Source organism: Panthera tigris, chromosome C2 (assembly GCF_018350195.1).
Source record: "Panthera tigris isolate Pti1 chromosome C2, P.tigris_Pti1_mat1.1, whole genome shotgun sequence".
NCBI classification, from domain to species: Eukaryota; Metazoa; Chordata; class Mammalia; order Carnivora; family Felidae; genus Panthera; species Panthera tigris.
Window position 1 is genome coordinate 74,734,003 of NC_056668.1, and position 17,735 is coordinate 74,751,737.

Consider the following 17,735-nt stretch of genomic DNA (forward strand, 5'->3'; position numbering starts at 1 on the left):
CATACAACACCCAGTGCTCATCCCAAAAGGTGCCCTCCTCAATACCCATTACCCACCCTCTTTTTTTGGTTCTTTAAAGATATGATGATTGTTTAGGAATGTTTGTGCTTAAATAGATTTTATTTCTTTTTCAAATGGAATTTACTAGAGTTTCCAAGATATTTTGCTCTTGTAACCTTCTTACATTTTGTTAATGATTCTCAAGTCTTGCCTTGGCTTCTGAACTTTGATATATAGACTTTTTTTTTTTTTCTTAGTAAAAAATTTTTGTCCTGTCCACTGTTTTGGTGATCACCACTGAATGAATAATGATGCCTGCTGCTGGGGTGGTGCAAGGGGATGGGAAACCTTTCTCCAGAACACAGCAGTGTGGGTGGGTGCCCTTCTAGTCTCCAGAGAAGCAATCTAAAGAAAGCTTAGCTGGCTTCTCCCCTTACAAATGCTTGCTTGCTTCTGTAAGCCCTCTATTGCCTTGCTATTCAGTGTATGACCCGTGGACCTGCTGCATCACCTGGGAGCTTGTTAGAAATGCAGTATTTCAGCCCCTGCCCCAGTCCTGCTGAACAGAACCCACATGTTAACAAGATCCCAAGGCAAGTTATATGCAGGTTCAAGGTCTAGAAGCACTGGCCGTTCTAGAACCACAGCAGCAGGCAAGGCAGGTCTCAGAACTGTTAACATTTGAAAAATATGCTGCTTTTTATTTCTGCTTCAAAGTAGAGATAAAATTGTGAAATGAAATTTGTTTTGGTTGGGCTGAACCTTCATTTAAGACTTGTTATCTTGGAGAACCTCCAATATATGTAAGTAGGGAGACTAGTATAATGACCCCCTATTTACCTGTCACCCAGCTTTAACAGCTCTAAACCCAAACTAATTTTATTTCTCAACCCAATCCTACCCTGCCCTGGAAAACAAATCACAGCCATATAATTTATCCCCAAACATTTCTTTTTCCCTTTTTAAAATTTGTGGTAAAATATACACAACATGAAACATACCATCTTGAGATTCTGAAGTGCACCCTTAAATGGTGTTAAGTACATTCACATTTTTGTGCAACCAAGCTCGAGAACTCTCTTCATCTGGCAAAACTGAAGGTCTATAAACATTAAACAGCATCTTTTTCCTTGTTAACATAACCGCAGTACTATCTCATGCCAAAAAAAAGTTACATTAATTTCTTAACATCAAATACCCGTTCAGTGTTCAGATACCAAATTAAGGCATTCAGCTCAACGTCTTCTCTCCGTGAAGCTGGTGGCCTTGTTTGTTCAGTGAAGAATCTAGAGGCAGGGTGACTGGAGGTTTTTCTCCTTTCCCACCCGGGAGCCTGGCAGGATTTTGCATGAAGGTTTTGTAATTTCCAATATTCTTCTATTTTCAGAAATCAAGAGTTTTACGGTAAAAAGAGCATGGACTTTTGATTAGAAGAACGAAGTCTGAGTCACTTATTGCTTCTTAGAATTGGGCAAAATAGTTACTCTTTTATCATTTCAGGCACAAGACTGCAATGAAAATCGAGTTAAATTGGAATACCATATAGCAATTAGAATGAATAAGCTAGAGCCCTATTTCCTGGGGGGCTAAATCTCAAAACCAGTTCAGAAGAGCAGGTTGCAGAATGATTTGTGCAGCCTGATACCATGTATTTAATGTTGGACAACAAACAATACTACAAATTGTTTATGATTATGCACGTGGTAAGAGTATGACAACATGCTTCAGAATGATAGCTGCACATTTTAGGATAACAGTCCCCTCTCTCAGTGACAGGAAAGTGTCATGGAATGACTGTTTCTGTAGTTTTTTATTACCCCAAATTCTGAAGGAAGTGTGGTGAAATGTCAAGATTTGCTACAGCTGCCTGATGGGTATTCACGGTGTTAGTTCTGTCATGTATGTTTGGACACGCTGCAGGAGAAAGACTTTTTAAAACCTGGTCAGTTTATGTGCAAATATTTTTCAGACTCAAGTTACTCAAAAAGGTTACTAGGTGTATTCTCTTGACACTTGCAGCTCATCCCAGAAATTTTATGCTGAAGAACAACAACAAAAAAATTGATATTGGGCACAAAAACTATGAAAGTGATTTAACTGGTGGCCCTCTTGGTAGCGTTAAAGGTGTAAAAAAACCAAAAAACCAAAAAAAAACCCCAAAAACCAAAACCTAGGAAGAGCCACTTGTGAAGTGTATGGTGGTGTTCAACTTCCAAGCAGTCTTCTGTGCCCCATCCATTTTACCTGGGTGGATTCTGGTGAAGTACCAAAGAGTTTCAACAGTAGGCCAAAGCCTTTTTTTAATTTGATCGGAATGGATAGCTCGGTTGCTTCCCAGGAAGATTTGAGGTGGCAACGTAGGAGCTCCGCTGTGGCTGTGTGACCTTGAAAGCGTCTCCTGGTCACAGAGCCTGCACTTCGCCCTCACTTCCCTCTGTTGCTGTCCTGTCTCTGGATAGTACGGCTCGGCTCGGCTCGGAGTCCTGGGAGACAGGTGACGGTTTCAAAGAGCACTGAGAAAGGGGCTCCTTGGGGGACTGTTGGGTTGAATCACCTTCTCCTTCCTCACATCCGGGTTTTCCTGTTGTGCAGATGGAGCCGACTGATTAGTGGTCTCATTAGGATAATCGTGCCTAGAGGGTATGATAAAGGGCACACATTTGATATTTATTCATGAGTGTGGAACGGAAACCATTCACCCTGGATGTTCTTTCCAGCAATGGGGAAGATTTGGGCTTTTCCACCAAAGTAAGTGTGCTGGGGGTGGGAAGCAGACATGTTAATTAAGCCCCGTTGTCAAGAATGATGGAATATGTCATGCCAACAGCTTAAATATGTGTTATTTCTGCAGGTGGTCTAGCATCAAGATCCCTTAGTTGTGGATGTTTTATTGTTAGTAATTAAATCACGACTACAACTATAGTCACATCCAGTACCTGAAGACAGCCTGGAGGTCCGTTTCTAGTCTAATGTAACCCTTGCTACTGTGATTTTATTTCCCTCACAGAACCGATTTTTGTCCCCTTAATCATATTTATTGCTCTTATCTCAACTCTCAAATATCTCTAATCTTCCAGAAACATATATAATTATCTTTTAAGGGTCTGAATCGTGCCAGCTGTAGCAGAAGAATTGCTTCCTGGCTCTTGCATGACACTAAATCATTTCGTATCAGGTCTTACCTATTAGAGTAGAAATGATACTCTGTCCATTTCTCTAAGTGATTCATGGATTTGTCCTCTCATTCAGGTATTCCTCAGACATTTATGGAATGCCTCTCCTGTGTAGGGAGCTATGGCCAGTGCCTCGAAGGAGACAGAGTCATAGGAAGGGGGACACATACACATAGACACATTTGGCGAGAGAGTCTCAAAGTAACCTCAGAATTTCTGTTTGACTTTGGTCAGGACAGAACAATTGTTGGCTTTGAAACCTATCTGTGTACCTCTACTACCCTCCACCTCCTTGCACTGTGGCTGGTTCACTTTTTCTCAGTCGCAGATAGTTCATGGGGAGAGAGTGTTAGTGCAAACTTGCAGAATGACTTACTGTGTCTGAATGGTGGAGAACTTAGGGGGATGATTGGTTTAAAACATAAACAAGCAGCAGCTGTGGAAATGCAGTACAATTCCATGTTAACATCACTGCGTAAACACTGGACACTGCCTTCGAAAGGTAAGGGAATGTCTCGTTTGGTATATCAGATATATTCTGATATCAAGGACTTTGGGCCTAGCTTTTCATGTGTGTGAACCCGTGTGCCTATGAGTCAAAGTGGCTTTGACTCTTGGCTAGCTCCTTTGCTGTGACAAGATGTCTTCAGATGCCCAGAGACAACCATACAGACAGACCAAGCCTGAGAAATTACTAGAACAGACTTTTTTTTTTTTTTTTTTTTTTTTAAGCAAATGGAAATTTCCTGTCTGTGTCTCCTGCCATGAGATGCCTCTAATGGAGAGTGGACATAGCTGGGTAGAGGTGAATTAACTCTTTCAAGTCAGGGAACTATTTAATAATCCTATGACTTTGTAGCTGGAACTGGCATTCAAGAGAGTGACTCTCCTAGTATTGACAGCGTCCCTGGTACTGAGATTTCAGGCTACTGACTCTCCCTGCTGAACGTTAACTAGAGATACAACTACTGTATAGTGTTTTAAGATAACTTCTAATGGATTGCTTCCTTTCCCCTCTTCTTTTAGAGAATGGTTAAGAATTTATATCCTTGACAGTAAATACTAAACCTACCTGTGAACTAAGCTAGAAGCAGTCTCTGTAATCCCCCACACTTTGGCATCTCTTTTTATCTATCCCTATACTGCTCTTTCTAACCTAAAAGATAAATGTTTATGTACATGTTTTACATCTATGTGAGGCTAGAAACTAGATCTTTTCTCTTGTATTTCTTTTGTCAGTGTATAACTTTTTTAAAGTTATAAACATGACTCTCATATAAATGTAAAATGAGTACATGTCAGAGTAGTATTGAACTCATGAATGAGGGAGCCAATTGGATGATAAAGCTGGTTCAGAGAGCATTTGAGGAACTGTGTAGTTATAGGCACTGACATATATTGAAATTAGATTGTTGGGTTAGATATGAAACTGGTTAATGCCCTCCAGGGCAATAAAACAACATTTGGGGCTCTCATTTCTACCAATCAGAAATCATATGGCTCTGTAATGGAAAAAAAAATCTATAAGTTAGCATGTAACTTCACAAAGTCTGAACCCATTTCAATGGTAATAAGCAAATCAAACGCAGGTACATCTGGTAGAGAATAAAATAATCCTTACGCGTGCCTGTTGGGTAGTATTCTAGTGTGGCGTCAAAAGTGCATACTGCCTTCCTTTTGCCTTATTTCCAAGAATTGCATATTGTTTTCTGACATCCTCACTGTTGTTAGTGTGCATTCCTTCATTTCTTTGTTTTGTTTAATAATTACTGAATGTCGGTTTTGTGCCGAGTAGTAGGTAGGCACTTAGAGGTACATAACTGAATGAGTCAGATGAGTCAGATGGTCCTTGCTTTCATGGAGCTCAGAGACTATTCTGTTAACATCCTAAAAGGGAGGCAGGGAGTTCTTTTCAGGAATCAGTTTTATTGTGGAGAAGCAATGGTAATCTTTTTTTTTTTTTTTTTTGGCTCACAGTCCCTTTTGGGTCTCTGTGCTTATAAGGCTAGGATAAAATGCAAATGTCACAAAGGAGGACAACCAGAGCCAGTACTTTTTGGGACAAGAGCAGATCAATATCCATGCCACTTCTTTTTGTTCTTGTGACATTTATATCTTTCTAGTGATAACGTTTCACAGCATCAAGATTGTGCCGTCTGACATGAAGAGCTCCCAATGGCCTGTCCCGCCAGGTCTCTCCAGAGACCCCCTCTGTTTGTCTCCACAGGTATAGATGTGCTTATTCCTGGTTAGACCAGTTTGTGCGGACTTGCCAGAGAGGCTGCTTGGTAACTGACAGCGCAAATTTCATGGCTGTCAGTACAATTTTCTTACAGCAAATATATATACATTTATTTAGGGTATTTGGAGGGTTTGCCAATTTAATTTAATTCGTCCTTCCAAAAAAATAATGTGTGTGTGTGGGGAGGGGACATGGCTGACATTTGTCTCAGAGCTGTAAAACAGGGACCCGCAAGGAGCCTTACAGATGCTCTGGCTACCCCTTTCCCAGCTAACACTGGGAAACTCAGCACAGAGAAGCCAGATATTAATTGTGCTCTTGTGATGAGTCGCTACTAGACCTGAAGCTTTTGTTTAGTTTTTGGTTCCTTCTTCTATAATGGTGGTTCTCACCTGGATTTATTGGTGGCATATAGGAGTCCTCCAGGGAGGATGCTTTTCTTTTGTGTTTGCACCTGTGTATCTGTTTACAAAGATAGATGTGCTAGATGCTTGTTCAAGAAAATTTAATACTTAAAGGCATTAAGAAGAAAGCAAAAAAAAAATCCTCTGAAATCCTGGCCTTCACAGATAATTTTACTGAAGATTTTTGGGCACATCCTTCCAGACAATCCTCTCCTTAAGTATTTACATCTATATCTATAGTTGCACTTCGATGATGTGTATGTCTCTTTACAATTTTCAGCAAATGCGAAGAGGATCATTTTCTTGCAATGGATTCTTCTTTAACTTGAAAAACAATACTCAACTTATTTTAAGTACAAATGGAAAGATTTTCCTTTTGGGTTGTATTTTACTCATATTACTGTATCTCCAGTGATATAACTTAAATTTTTAATGTTCTTACTTAATCATAAACATAAGGACAGGTCACGTCTTCAGAAGCAGTGGTTGTGCTAGCTGTAGAGATGCACCATTCGGCTTCCCTTTGAGGGAAGGGCTTGCTGACAGTTGTGGGGAGGGCAGTCTGCAGACAGCCTTGTACTAGCTGTCAGCTCCATGAGGGTCCCCCTTGGCTGTGTCTGCACAGAGTTATTCGCCCTAGGCCATGCCCTTCCTGGGGCATCTGCATCTGGTGACATCTGATGACATGTGACAGTATGGAACATGAAGGCTCCCTGGATACCAGAATGTCCTGCTGATAAGCTGAGGCTGTCAGATTGCTGTGGTGTTCCAGCTCTTCCTCTGCCCAATCTGCTTCCTCTTCCTCCCGTTACAAGGGTTGAGCCTTAAGAAACATCTTGAACTCCAGACTGTCACAGTGGATTTTGTTGTTGTTTACGAAATGGCTCCATAGCCATTGGTGCAGCGCGAGCTTCTACTTGAGTTGCTCCTGTGGTGCCATCCTGGGAGCCGGTGGAGTCCTAGGGGGTTCAGGAGATCCTAATCCATCCCTCTTCTCCAAGAGAGCTCGCAGTCTCCTCTGCCCCTCATCAGAGGGTTTGAAGGGGTTTGGCTGTGGGCAGGTGTTAAAGCTGACTCTCTGTGGTTTTCAGGGAAAGTTTAAAAGACTTTGTTACTGATGGTATTCTCTACAATAAAATCTATTTTGATTTTTCCTGATATTAATCAGTTAAAGTTTTATCTGGTTTGGGAGACATTTCTCTGGAACCATTGAAAGCTCCTCCCTAAGAGTTAAGATCTTATTTTACTTTCTTTCTTTCTTTCTTTCTTTCTTTCTTTCTTTCTTGCTTGCTTGCTTGCTTGCTTGCTTGTCTGCCTACCTGCCTCTAATAGATACCCCTTTCCCTGACCCTGTCCACTTCCAACCTGATGCAGGATGGGTGGTGTCCTCTCTGGACGGTCCGTATTTGTACAACCTCTCCAGCCACTCTTTTATTCCAGCAGAAATTATAATCTCACTGATTGGCTGGGAAGAAATATGGTGATGGAAGGTGAAGAAAGCAGAGAGTGCCTTTTGGAGGCCTAAGGGTTTTTTTTCCAGTCACTACATGTGCTCAAATGCAACGTTGCTTTTGTTAGTACTGAGAGCACTGATGGACCCTGCCTCTGTCTTCTCAAGGTCCCTGTGGAGTCCTTCATTTCATGGCTGTTTGTGCTGGTGGAATCAGGCTTGAGGACAGCCATGTGTGCTCTGCAGCCCCTTGACATCTCCCCTCTCTGAGTGAGTCATTGTGGATCTCCCCCCTCATCCCCAACACTGAGTGTATTTTGCCTTTAAGCCCCTCTAGCCTTAGCCAGCAGATGCTGTGTGCATTCCAGCATCTGTGTGGGTTTTAGGGAAATAAGGAAGGCCTGCAGAAGGTGGCCATTGCTTCTTTAGCACATCTTTCTGTCCTTTTCCTGGGGTGGGGGTGGAGCACAGTGATCCTGCCCTTCAGCACCAGGTGCCCCCCATGTGATCAGCGTATATGCTAGCTGGGACTGTAGAGCCCAGTTGGGATTCTCACAGTAAGGTCTGCAAGTCATAGTTCATTTAAATGCAGAAATTCAAAAGCTGCCCTTGACTTAATGGATGCTTTTGAAAGCTTTTATAAAAAAAAAAAAAAGTTTTTTATGAAAGGGCAAACTAGACCAGAAGATGCTGCTGAATAAATCTTTATTCTATAGAAGGTAATAAGCAAAGCCCTGATATCAAAGAAGTTAAGCTTTTTATTTCTTGTCCAATTTTCTCTGTGGGGGGAAAAGGTCTATAAAGTCACTCATCTGTGTCCACCTTTTTAATAACTTAGTCATGCTGTTGAATTTGCCTGGGGGAAGAGAACTCAGAAGTATGTAATACACCAGGAGTCAAAAAGCCATTCGAAGTCCTTTAATTCACTCCTCAATTTTGGATGTTGGGAGGTGGGAAGAAGGGGAGGGACTGTTTGAAGGGACTTTTGTTAGGGATGGTGCCTCCCTATCCCATGTCTTCTCCCTACCCTCAGGCTCTCTCTACCAGTGATTTTTTCCTTTTTCAACAATAGGTTTGTGTGAGAGGAAGGTTATGATTTACTGGGGAACCCCAAATTCCCAGCAACTGGTATCTTCGGCCTTTCCAAGTTTTGACAATAAAATACTAATCTGAATTTAGACATGGAAACTTCTGGAGAGAAAGATGTGCAAAACATGCGTCTGTCTAGAATACTTGCATGTGAGCTTACCGGACCCCCAAGCCCCCCCATCTGAGTAGCCTGGTATCACTCACTTTTTACCTATTCTTGTTAATAAAGATGTGTTGGTTAGGAGTTTGAACTAGATTCCTGGAGCAAACATTTGAGTACAGATAAATGTTTTATATATGCATATATATATATATATATATATGTGTGTGTGTGTGTGTGTGTATGTATATGTTATAACATTTTGATGCATATATATACATACACACAGCATGTAACTACAGATAAACAATGCATGGTTGAGGAATTACAGATGAATAGCATAGAACATGGGAAGATATCTGTATGAAGCCTTGTGGGAGGTCAGCAAGATTAACCCTACCTTTAGTGTCACTGACACCGGTGGCCAGGGATGCTTCATGGATGAGTTTATATTTGAGATGGGCAGAGCTTGGAGTAGTGAAGAATAGAGTGAAGAGGTATCCTATGTTCTCACTCATGTAGAATGTGAGAAACTTAACAGAAGACCATGGGGGAAGGGAAAGGGAAAAAATAGTTACAGAGAGGGAAGGAGCCAAACTATAAGAGACTCTTAAATACAGAGAACAAACTGAGAGTTGATGGGGGGGTGGGGGGAGGGGAAAATGAATGATGGGCATTGAGGAGGGCACTTGTTAGGATAGGCACTGGGTGTTGTACGTAAGTGATGAATCATGGGAATCTACTCCCGAAGCCAAGAGCACACTGTATTCACCGTATGTCAGCTAATTTGACAATAAATTATATTTTAAAAAATAATTTGGTCAGAGTGAATAAATCCACTTTTTTATTAAAAAAAAAAAGAATGGTGTGAACAAAGTTTCAGATACTGGGAAAGTACTTACATGACTTGTCTGGTGGAGGTAAGCAGTTTGAAATGGTCCTGAATACTCAGGATGATTGTCCAAGTTTTTTTCTTTTTTTCAATTATGACATAGATAGTTACTAGTGCTCCTTTAAAGATGAGCTTGGAATCATCTAGAATGATTTGAAGGTAATACAGTTTAAGTGCAAAATAATAGATATGGTAATCTCTGGAATTCATTCCATCTCCTTAGGTGGAAAACTAAGAAAATAAAAGCATGTGGCTAAGCTCTTTGTGGAATCCTCGGGATCCTAACTAACACACATCTTTGCAGTACAGGGTGTTGGACTTGCTTAAAAACTGATGGCTTTTCATCACTCCCTCCTTCCTTCTCTCCTCCCTCTTTCTCTTTCTTGTATTCATCCATAAATGTAAATGAATTACTGTGGGCCAGACAATGTTCTAGATCCAGGAAATAAATGATGAGCAAGCCACTGTTCTCAGGTTTCCCTCAGAAAACAGACTGTTACAATAGTAAGCATCAGGTGCTATGAGAATACACACAGAAAGAGCACCTAACCAGGTTTTGTGCCCTAGGGGAGTTTCTGGAGACAGCTGGAGCCTGAAGGGCCAGTAGGAAGAAGCCAGACCCAGAAGGAAGAAAGAAGGAAAAAGGAAGAGCATTTTAACCAGAGGGCAAATTACTCAAAGGCCACTGAGCCCAAGGAAAAAACATGACCCTCAGAGGAGCCACAAGTAGCTTAGTGTGGCTGACAGGTGGAGTGAATGGAGGAAATGGTGAGAAGCCAGGGTGCAGAGTAAACAGAGGGTAGGTAATAAAGAGCCTTGTGCACCAACCTCACTTATTGTAGGGCATTGTCAACATAAGGCAATTGCTATTGATGGGCTTTAAGCAGGGAAATGAAACACACTTCCCTTCAGGAAGACCACCATGACACAATGTTGGGAATAGATCGGATAGACCAAATGAAGGCAGACCAGTTAGGAGTGCGTTGCAATAGTCCGGGAAGGAGATGATGGGAGCCTGAACTGGAATAGGAGCAGCAGTTATGGAGAAAACTGGGCATGTTCCAGAAATAATTGCAAGATAGTTATTCAGATGAGTGTTGTCGATGTGGGTGGTAAAGAAGCAGCAGAAATCTAAGGCAATGGCTAGGTTGCTATCTTGGGCACAAGAACCTATTGTGGAGCCATTCACAGAAGAGTACAGAAAGCAAAGGGGAACACGTTTCAGGGTGAAATAGCTTTTCACTGGTCATGTTGAGTTGGCAGACCCTGAAAAACATTCAAGAAATGATATTGAGATGGCACCTTTACTATCGGGTGGCCTAGCCCTGGAGGTAGTGAGTGCAGAATGTTAAAACCATAATGTTAACAGGTGAGGAAAGTAGAGTCCAGAGAGGTGGAGAAACTTGCTTAGGATCACACTACTGCTTACCGGTAATCCAGGTCTAGTATCTAAGTCTCCAGCATATCTCTAGGCATGTTTCCACCTCTGTTGTTGGTTTAGTAGCCTCTGGAAAACATGTAGAGATACATTCACGAGAAGAACAGCTGATAGTAAAAATGGGGGCCGTAAATCCACGTGGGGACTATGCCCCATTTACATCTCATTTGATTCCATCTGCCCAGTCTTCGCAAATATTTGTTAGGCAAGTGGTTGCTTAACACAGTGGAAAGTCTTAATTACTCTTTAATAGCTATATACAGAGGGGAAGTCAGCCTTAATGTTTAATCATTTGGTTGTCTCTTGAACAAGTTTATTTTGGTATTCCATTTGTGTACTCATAAAACATATAAATGCATATTTGTTACACTTCCTTTTCCATTCCAGATTTCAGTGACACAAAAATATTTTCTTTTCGAAGTATTATTGCTGCATAAACACAGCAAATTTAATGAAAAATTAAAAATTAAAAATCCACCCACAGTCTTTTCATAATAACAACAACGAAATTCAAGCTTTATGTTCTTAATGATCTGAACATCCATATGGTAATTCTAATTTACATTCATTTTTTTAACTTTTTTCTTCTGCCAAATATTTTACCTTATTGTTTATTTGTTCATCCATCCATCTATCCATCCATCCATCCATCCATTCCTCCATCCATTCCTCCATCCATTTGGCAAACAATCTAAGTGTCTTCTAGACTAGATGCATGGTATTAGAGGTTATAGCAGTGTCCATCCTCACCAACATTTGGCTAACGTGACATATAGGGGAATGGTTGGGTGGGTAACATATTAACAGATAACAAATAAGACTTAATAGGAAAAATATGCAATGGATTTAATAAACATAGTGCATCATGTTTTCATGTTGTAGATGTAATATAACTACTTTCTTGTTTTTGTTTTTGTTTTTGTTTTTTACCATTGTATCAGTCAGTGTCTCAGGAGGAAATTGGAAGCACACCCAAATTAGGGTGGGTTTCATATAGGGACATTTACACCAGGATGGTGTGGTTCCCCAGTGCTAGCAAGTATAAAACACCTATTCACCTAAAAGGGTCAGAGGAGGAGACATTTTAAAGGTACCTTCAAGTGTGTTAGCTAGGTGTTGTGCTCAGTGCTGAAGAGAAGGGAGGTAATGTACTGGGCAGGGGGTGGCAGGGGGAGGGTGGTGTTCTGCCTCACAGATCAGGACAGCGGGTCCAAGTGGCAGAGGTGGGGTCACAGGGAAGAGGCACGAGGAAGGCCATGTGGATTCTCTAGCTATGAAATTGGCTGAATGGAGGAGATGGGAAGACTGGGTTAAAGTTCGTTTTTTTTTCAGACAGAGCTTTTCAGTTTGGGGCAGTGGTTGGGTTATATAGTTGGGGAGAGGAATGAGGAGGGAGGCCTCCTGAGACTGGTTACTTAAGGCCCTGGAAGCCTCTTCCCTCTCATCCTGGCATCGTACAAATATCAGCACTCTTTAGTGTGCTGTGATGGGATGAATTTGGGAAGTATCCAGGGACCGTCTTCTGGGTGTCAAGTACTGTCATTCTAGAAATTCTCCCTGTACTGTCCAAAGCTATACACTTGAGTACCGTAACATTAGTCAACTCTAATGTGATCGTACCAGTAGTAATTGTGAGTACAGTGGCCTTTCCATTGCTAACGTTCAGGGAGACAGATGGAGCTGGGGGAAGGGTGTCCTTTTGAAGAGGGGAGGGATTGAAGCACATAAGCACTTCCCCTGCTGGTGGATGTATAGGACAAGGGGTAGGGGGGCATGCTCACTAGGTTTGTGTGTCTTCTAAAGCTGTGAATTTCATGTTGGGTGCTTTGCTGAGCATTACCAACGTGGGGAACTGTTGGCTTTAGGGAGCTAATGAACCACTTGTGCTGAGCCTCATAATTGAAAAGAGAATAGAGGGCCGGATTCAGTGGCATCTTTAATGACTGTAACTGTGTGTGTGTGTGTGTCTGTGTGTGTGTGTGTGTGTGTCTTTGAATGAAACCTTGGCTGTGGGTTCTATTTTCAAAGACATAGTGTCAGGTCTTTACTGCTATCAAGTTATTGATTTTTCCATTGCTTTGTTCTATTTTGCTCTCCTGATGGAGGCAGAGAGGTTTGTCCAGAGATGAGCCCAGAGAAAACCTGAAAACTGGTTCTGCTTCTTAATTTCAGCCATCCCCTTGCCCATGATTCTTTCTCAGTATGGAAATGTTCAGCCATAAAGTCATAGTTTTGCCCCTTGTCATCCCGAGGCACCCCCCCCCCCCCCCGGATAATGCCGAAGGCCAACAATGACATTCCCTTTACCTTAGGAAACCTTTTGGTTTGTTTGTATCTCTTTACCTTGCAGTGTAAACTACTTCAAGTCCTTTTTGGAGCTTTACTCATTTACTAATTAATAAATGAGTAAATTTTTTCCTTTATCTAAATCTAAACAGTCAAGAAGCTAGGCAAGAATTATTTCCATACCTCAGTTTTATGAGAGACAAACCTAGATAATGCTTATTAAAAAAAAAGTGAAATGTTTAGGAAATGTTACAAGATTCAGTCAGCCCTGCCTTAATCTATCACAGAGTTTGATCATTTTTCTTTATACCTCAGCATCGTATAATATCTCTGTTTAGGACCCACAGGTATTTCTAGTTATTGAAACTAGAGAGTCTGCTTAATTGCTTTCCCCACAAACTTTTGTCCCCCTTCTGTCACTCCTGCTTGAGGCTTTCCCATGGCTCCTATTAGCATCAGATCCAGTCATCCTTGTTAACCTGTCTGTAAGGACCACCTTACAGCATTCTGCCCACCTCCTGAGCCTCGTCTTTTTCTGTGTCCTATTTGCTCTTTCTACTCTGGATTCCTTTGAGATCCTTCAGCCTGATTCACTTCACTCTGGACTGCAGATCTGACCTCTCCCCCTCCCTATTCTTCAAGTCTTTCCCCAAGTGCATGGATGAGGCTAGGTTTTTCCATTCTCCTCCCCTGTGTACCTGTCCTTACTAATACTTATAAAATGTCAGTCCTTCTCCAAAGGAGATAGTCCTCAAGAGGACAGATTCTGCATTGTTCTTGTTTCCTACCATCTTCCCAGCATCCTGCTCAGTGCCTGGCAAACAGTGCATGCTCAAGAAAGGTTTGTTGAAAAAAGTGAAATGTGTCCTTTACAATAGCCGAGTCCTTTTGACATGAGTGATCCATATTTGGTAGGTACTATCAACCTGTAGATAATGATCATTTTTAACATGTTAGTATCTTTCCTTTTCCAATATGTTTGGATACCTGATACCTTCAATCTGCAAATGTTGGCAACTTTTCATGCTAGGTGATAGTTGGCACAAGGGGGCGGGGTAGATGCAAGGTGGGTTGTGTGTGGAAGTGACTGGCTTAGCCTCTGGCTTCATGAACATTCTCATGGTCCATGTGAGGTGAAGCTTTGCAGTATGGAACTTTTACTTGCATCATCTCCATCCATGGCCTTATAATAACCTCTCAACTTGGCAGAGCAAATGTGTTTGTTGCCACCTTACAACTAAGAGATGTTGCTGGCAATAACCATGCAGTGTGTGGTCAAGCAGTTGAACCTTCGCTCTAAGGATAGAGATGATATCAGGTCACACTGTCTGGAGCGACAGCAGTATAGAGTTACAGTAGCCACAGGCAACCGTTCTCAGTGTGGATGTATTTTCACATTACACAAGGCATGCGACGAGTGGTTATCTTTGGACCTACCTGTTTCAACATGGATTTGCATTTTTAAGTACTAGGGTAGCATGACCGAAATGCCCAGATGATCTGGTGCACTTACCCCTGTGCTCACGATGCTTTAAATGTTCTAGTTTCTTTACCTGTTTTACAGATGAGAAGCTGAGAGTCAGAGGAAGTCATTAACCAGGAAGATTGAACTGGGGAATGGAGTTGCGGTTCAGACCCAGATTTCCTGACTCACCTTAGGGAGGTTCACTCTGTGTACTGAGTATGAGTTGCAGCCCTGAATGCACGGTTTGGGGATCACTGTGTGTCTAAGCAGTCCTGGACTGAGATCATCAGTATTTGGTTGTATAATTTATTTCATGATGATGATTATTAGCCTTCTTCAGTGAGCCATTCTGATAAATTGCAGGCCCTTGCTCCAGTTAAGGATCATCCATCCAAGTACGATTGCTGTACAATTTATTTTCCCCTGGGAATCGCTCCACGTTGCCTCTAATATCGGGTGAAGGCTGCAGCCGCCTTGTTTCCTGCTGCTCAGTTCCCTTCCCTAGCTTAGTTCAGCCGATTGTAGATGGTGGTGCGGGTGGCGGCCCAGAGAGCAGGGGTCTTCTTTATTATTCATGATGTTAGTGGCAGGTTGGCGGCTTTGGCCTGTGCAGGCTGGAAGAGGCTCACTGATGGCAGCAGGTGCGGCTCCTTCCTGTGGAACTGCCCTTATGCAAGCTGAGGTTGAGGGCTGTTGGGGTTAGGGGGGTTTGTAGAGCAAAGGTCTCATCAGGGTAATGGGCGGTCTTCACTCTCCTTTGGCCCAGCCAGAATCTCAGCTGTGATCAGAGTGTGGGTAGGGTCAGCCGCTACTAAGTGACTCTGGATGGTTGTGCATGGGGTTCGTTCTAGTGATAGGGGGGACAGGATGGTTGGAGCATCAGACCTCAGCTGGAGCCAGCTTTTTAGATTCTGGATTGTTTCATTCACTACGTCTGTCTCCTTCACTTCCCAATCCTGCCATGTTATTCCTCCTCCTCTTACTTCATTACTAAATACAGTATGTTTATTTTAACAACTACCCGATGGCCTACTTAATCATATAGTGTTTTATTTAATGGACACATTTTTGGTAATTAGCATGGTCCCCAAACTTACATTACATTGGCCTTATTTCCCACTGTGCTTTCCATGGTAGTTTGCTTAGCCAGCCACTAATACCAGTGTGCTCGGTTACCTCCAGTTTTTCACCAGTATATGTGGCAGTGAATAGCATGGAAACGTTGCAGCCACAGAATTCTAGGATGTTAGGATCTTTCCTTTCCTAGCAGCAGCTCAGTCCCATCTTTTCATTTTGAAGACTGGAAAAATGGAGCCCTGATGTGTTTAAAAACTTTTAATGTAGGTCCCCCTGCCAGGCCCCCTTAGGATGACTTTTTTCTTTTCCACTGATGACTGGTGGGCTAGGAATGGAAGAAGGCAAGGGCCAGTGATAGCCTTCTCCACTAACTGGCAGTTAGGAATTGCAGCAGCAGCAAAATGTCAGAAAACTCAACACAAACTTGCTCAAGCAAAATACAAATTTAGTAACCTGTATCATTGAGAAGTCCAGGATAGCTGGCTGCATGAAGAGAGTCAAATGATGTCCTCAGTCCAAGTCAGTTCTTGTTTCTTTCCTTTCCATTGCCATTTCCCCATTGCATTGACTCCATTTTCAGAGAAAATCTCCCCTCTTGCTCTGCCTGCCTCTTCTCCCTTTTAAGTCCAGATGGTGAAAGCTCTACCTCTTCTCCAGCCTTCTTGGCAAAAGCCTCTTTGTGTCTCACTGGCTCTGAGTAAATCAGTCACCCACCCCTGAAGCAATCTCTGTGATCAGAAGGATATCAAGCTAAAGGACACAGGGGGTGAGATTATCCCCCAAGCAATGGGAAGTGCATCCTCTTCTTTTACGGGCAGGGAGGGAGGGGAAGCAGTGGTTCCCCAAATGAAAATCTTATTGGGCCATGGGGAGGATGGCTGCAGAAGATTTGGGGAAGGTCCAGCATGCACTCAGTCTTCCTACTTCTGAATTCGGCTGTCCTAGTGAGAATGGGGTAAGAAGTGGAGGCCACTGAGATGCATGAAGGTCACAGAATCATTTGGAGCTAGAAGGACTTTTCAGGCTCCTGTCTCAGTTACTGATTGCTGTGTAACAACTACCCCCAAAACCTAGTAGCTTAAAATAACATTATATTTGATGATTCTGTGAATCAGGAATTCAGACAGAGCACCAAGGAGATGGCTTATAATTATAAGCTCTATGGTTTCTGTACATCAGCTGGGAGCTGGCCAGACATCTCTCTGCCTCGCTCCTTCTAGTCTCCCCCACACACACCTCCAGTCGTTCTGTGTGACTAGTGTGGCATTTCTCATAGCAGGACAGTCTCAGTGTAAGTCAGACATTTTACATGGAAGATGAAGGATCCAAGAACAATGCTTCAAGGGACAGGAAGCAGAAGCTGCTAGCTTCTTAAGGCCTGGGCCCAAAAATCTGCCAAGTATCACTCCCATGGTATTCTGTTGATCTGGCTGCCAGAGAATCCACCTAGATTCCAGGGGAGAGGGCCTCTTCTGTTCACAGATGGAATACCCTAGGCCCCCAGAGCAGTGACTGATCTAATTTCTCAGAGTATTCTTTTCAAAACAAAATGAAAACAAGCAACAACCCAGGTAAAAGCCTATGCCCTGTCCAGCCAGAACACCTGCCCTCACTATCTTTTGCTACCTTCTCCTTTTGCACCAAATCAGTGAGTCTTGAACTCTCAGGGCACGGTGAGCCAGGTTATATAGCTTCTCCTTTGTGAATAAGATGCTCACAACATGCTGCTTGTCTGAGCTGCCTCTTCCTCCCTTCACCCAGTGCTCCTCCTGTTAAGTGGCGGGTCACTGACAGATTTCTGTTTGAAAGTCATTCATTTCAAAACCTAATTACGTCAGTATTGTCTGAGCGTATTGTCTCCCTCCAACCCACGGCTTAGCACCATCCTGCGTGTGTGTGTGCGCACTCAAGGAGATGAGAGGGAAGGGAGGTCCTCTACATTTCTTCTCTTCTGGAAGGAGGGATCATTTGCAACCTGATGTCTCCTTCGAGGTGTGTGAGGCAGGAGAGAGCTAGTAGAGCATGATAGTGCAGATATCCCAGCAATTTCTTAGGAAACCAGTGAACTCCCCTCTTCTAGCAATGGGAGCTTTCTTCTCTGTGAGTTATCTTATACCTG

General features: G+C 42.6%; 1 protein-coding gene across 4 annotated transcripts in view; it reads left to right on the forward strand.

The window, feature by feature from the left end:
• The window catches only part of MB21D2 (Mab-21 domain containing 2), a 113,595-nt gene that overhangs the window by 27,573 nt on the left and 68,287 nt on the right, over nt 1–17,735 (forward strand). The window contains exon 2 of one of the 4 annotated variants that reach the window (XM_042956655.1): nt 7,438–7,539. The exons of the other annotated variants lie outside the window; for them this stretch is intronic. The gene's annotated coding sequence lies outside the window, so the exon portion shown is untranslated. The remainder of the gene's footprint in view (nt 1–7,437; nt 7,540–17,735) is intronic. 4 annotated transcript variants of the gene reach the window in all.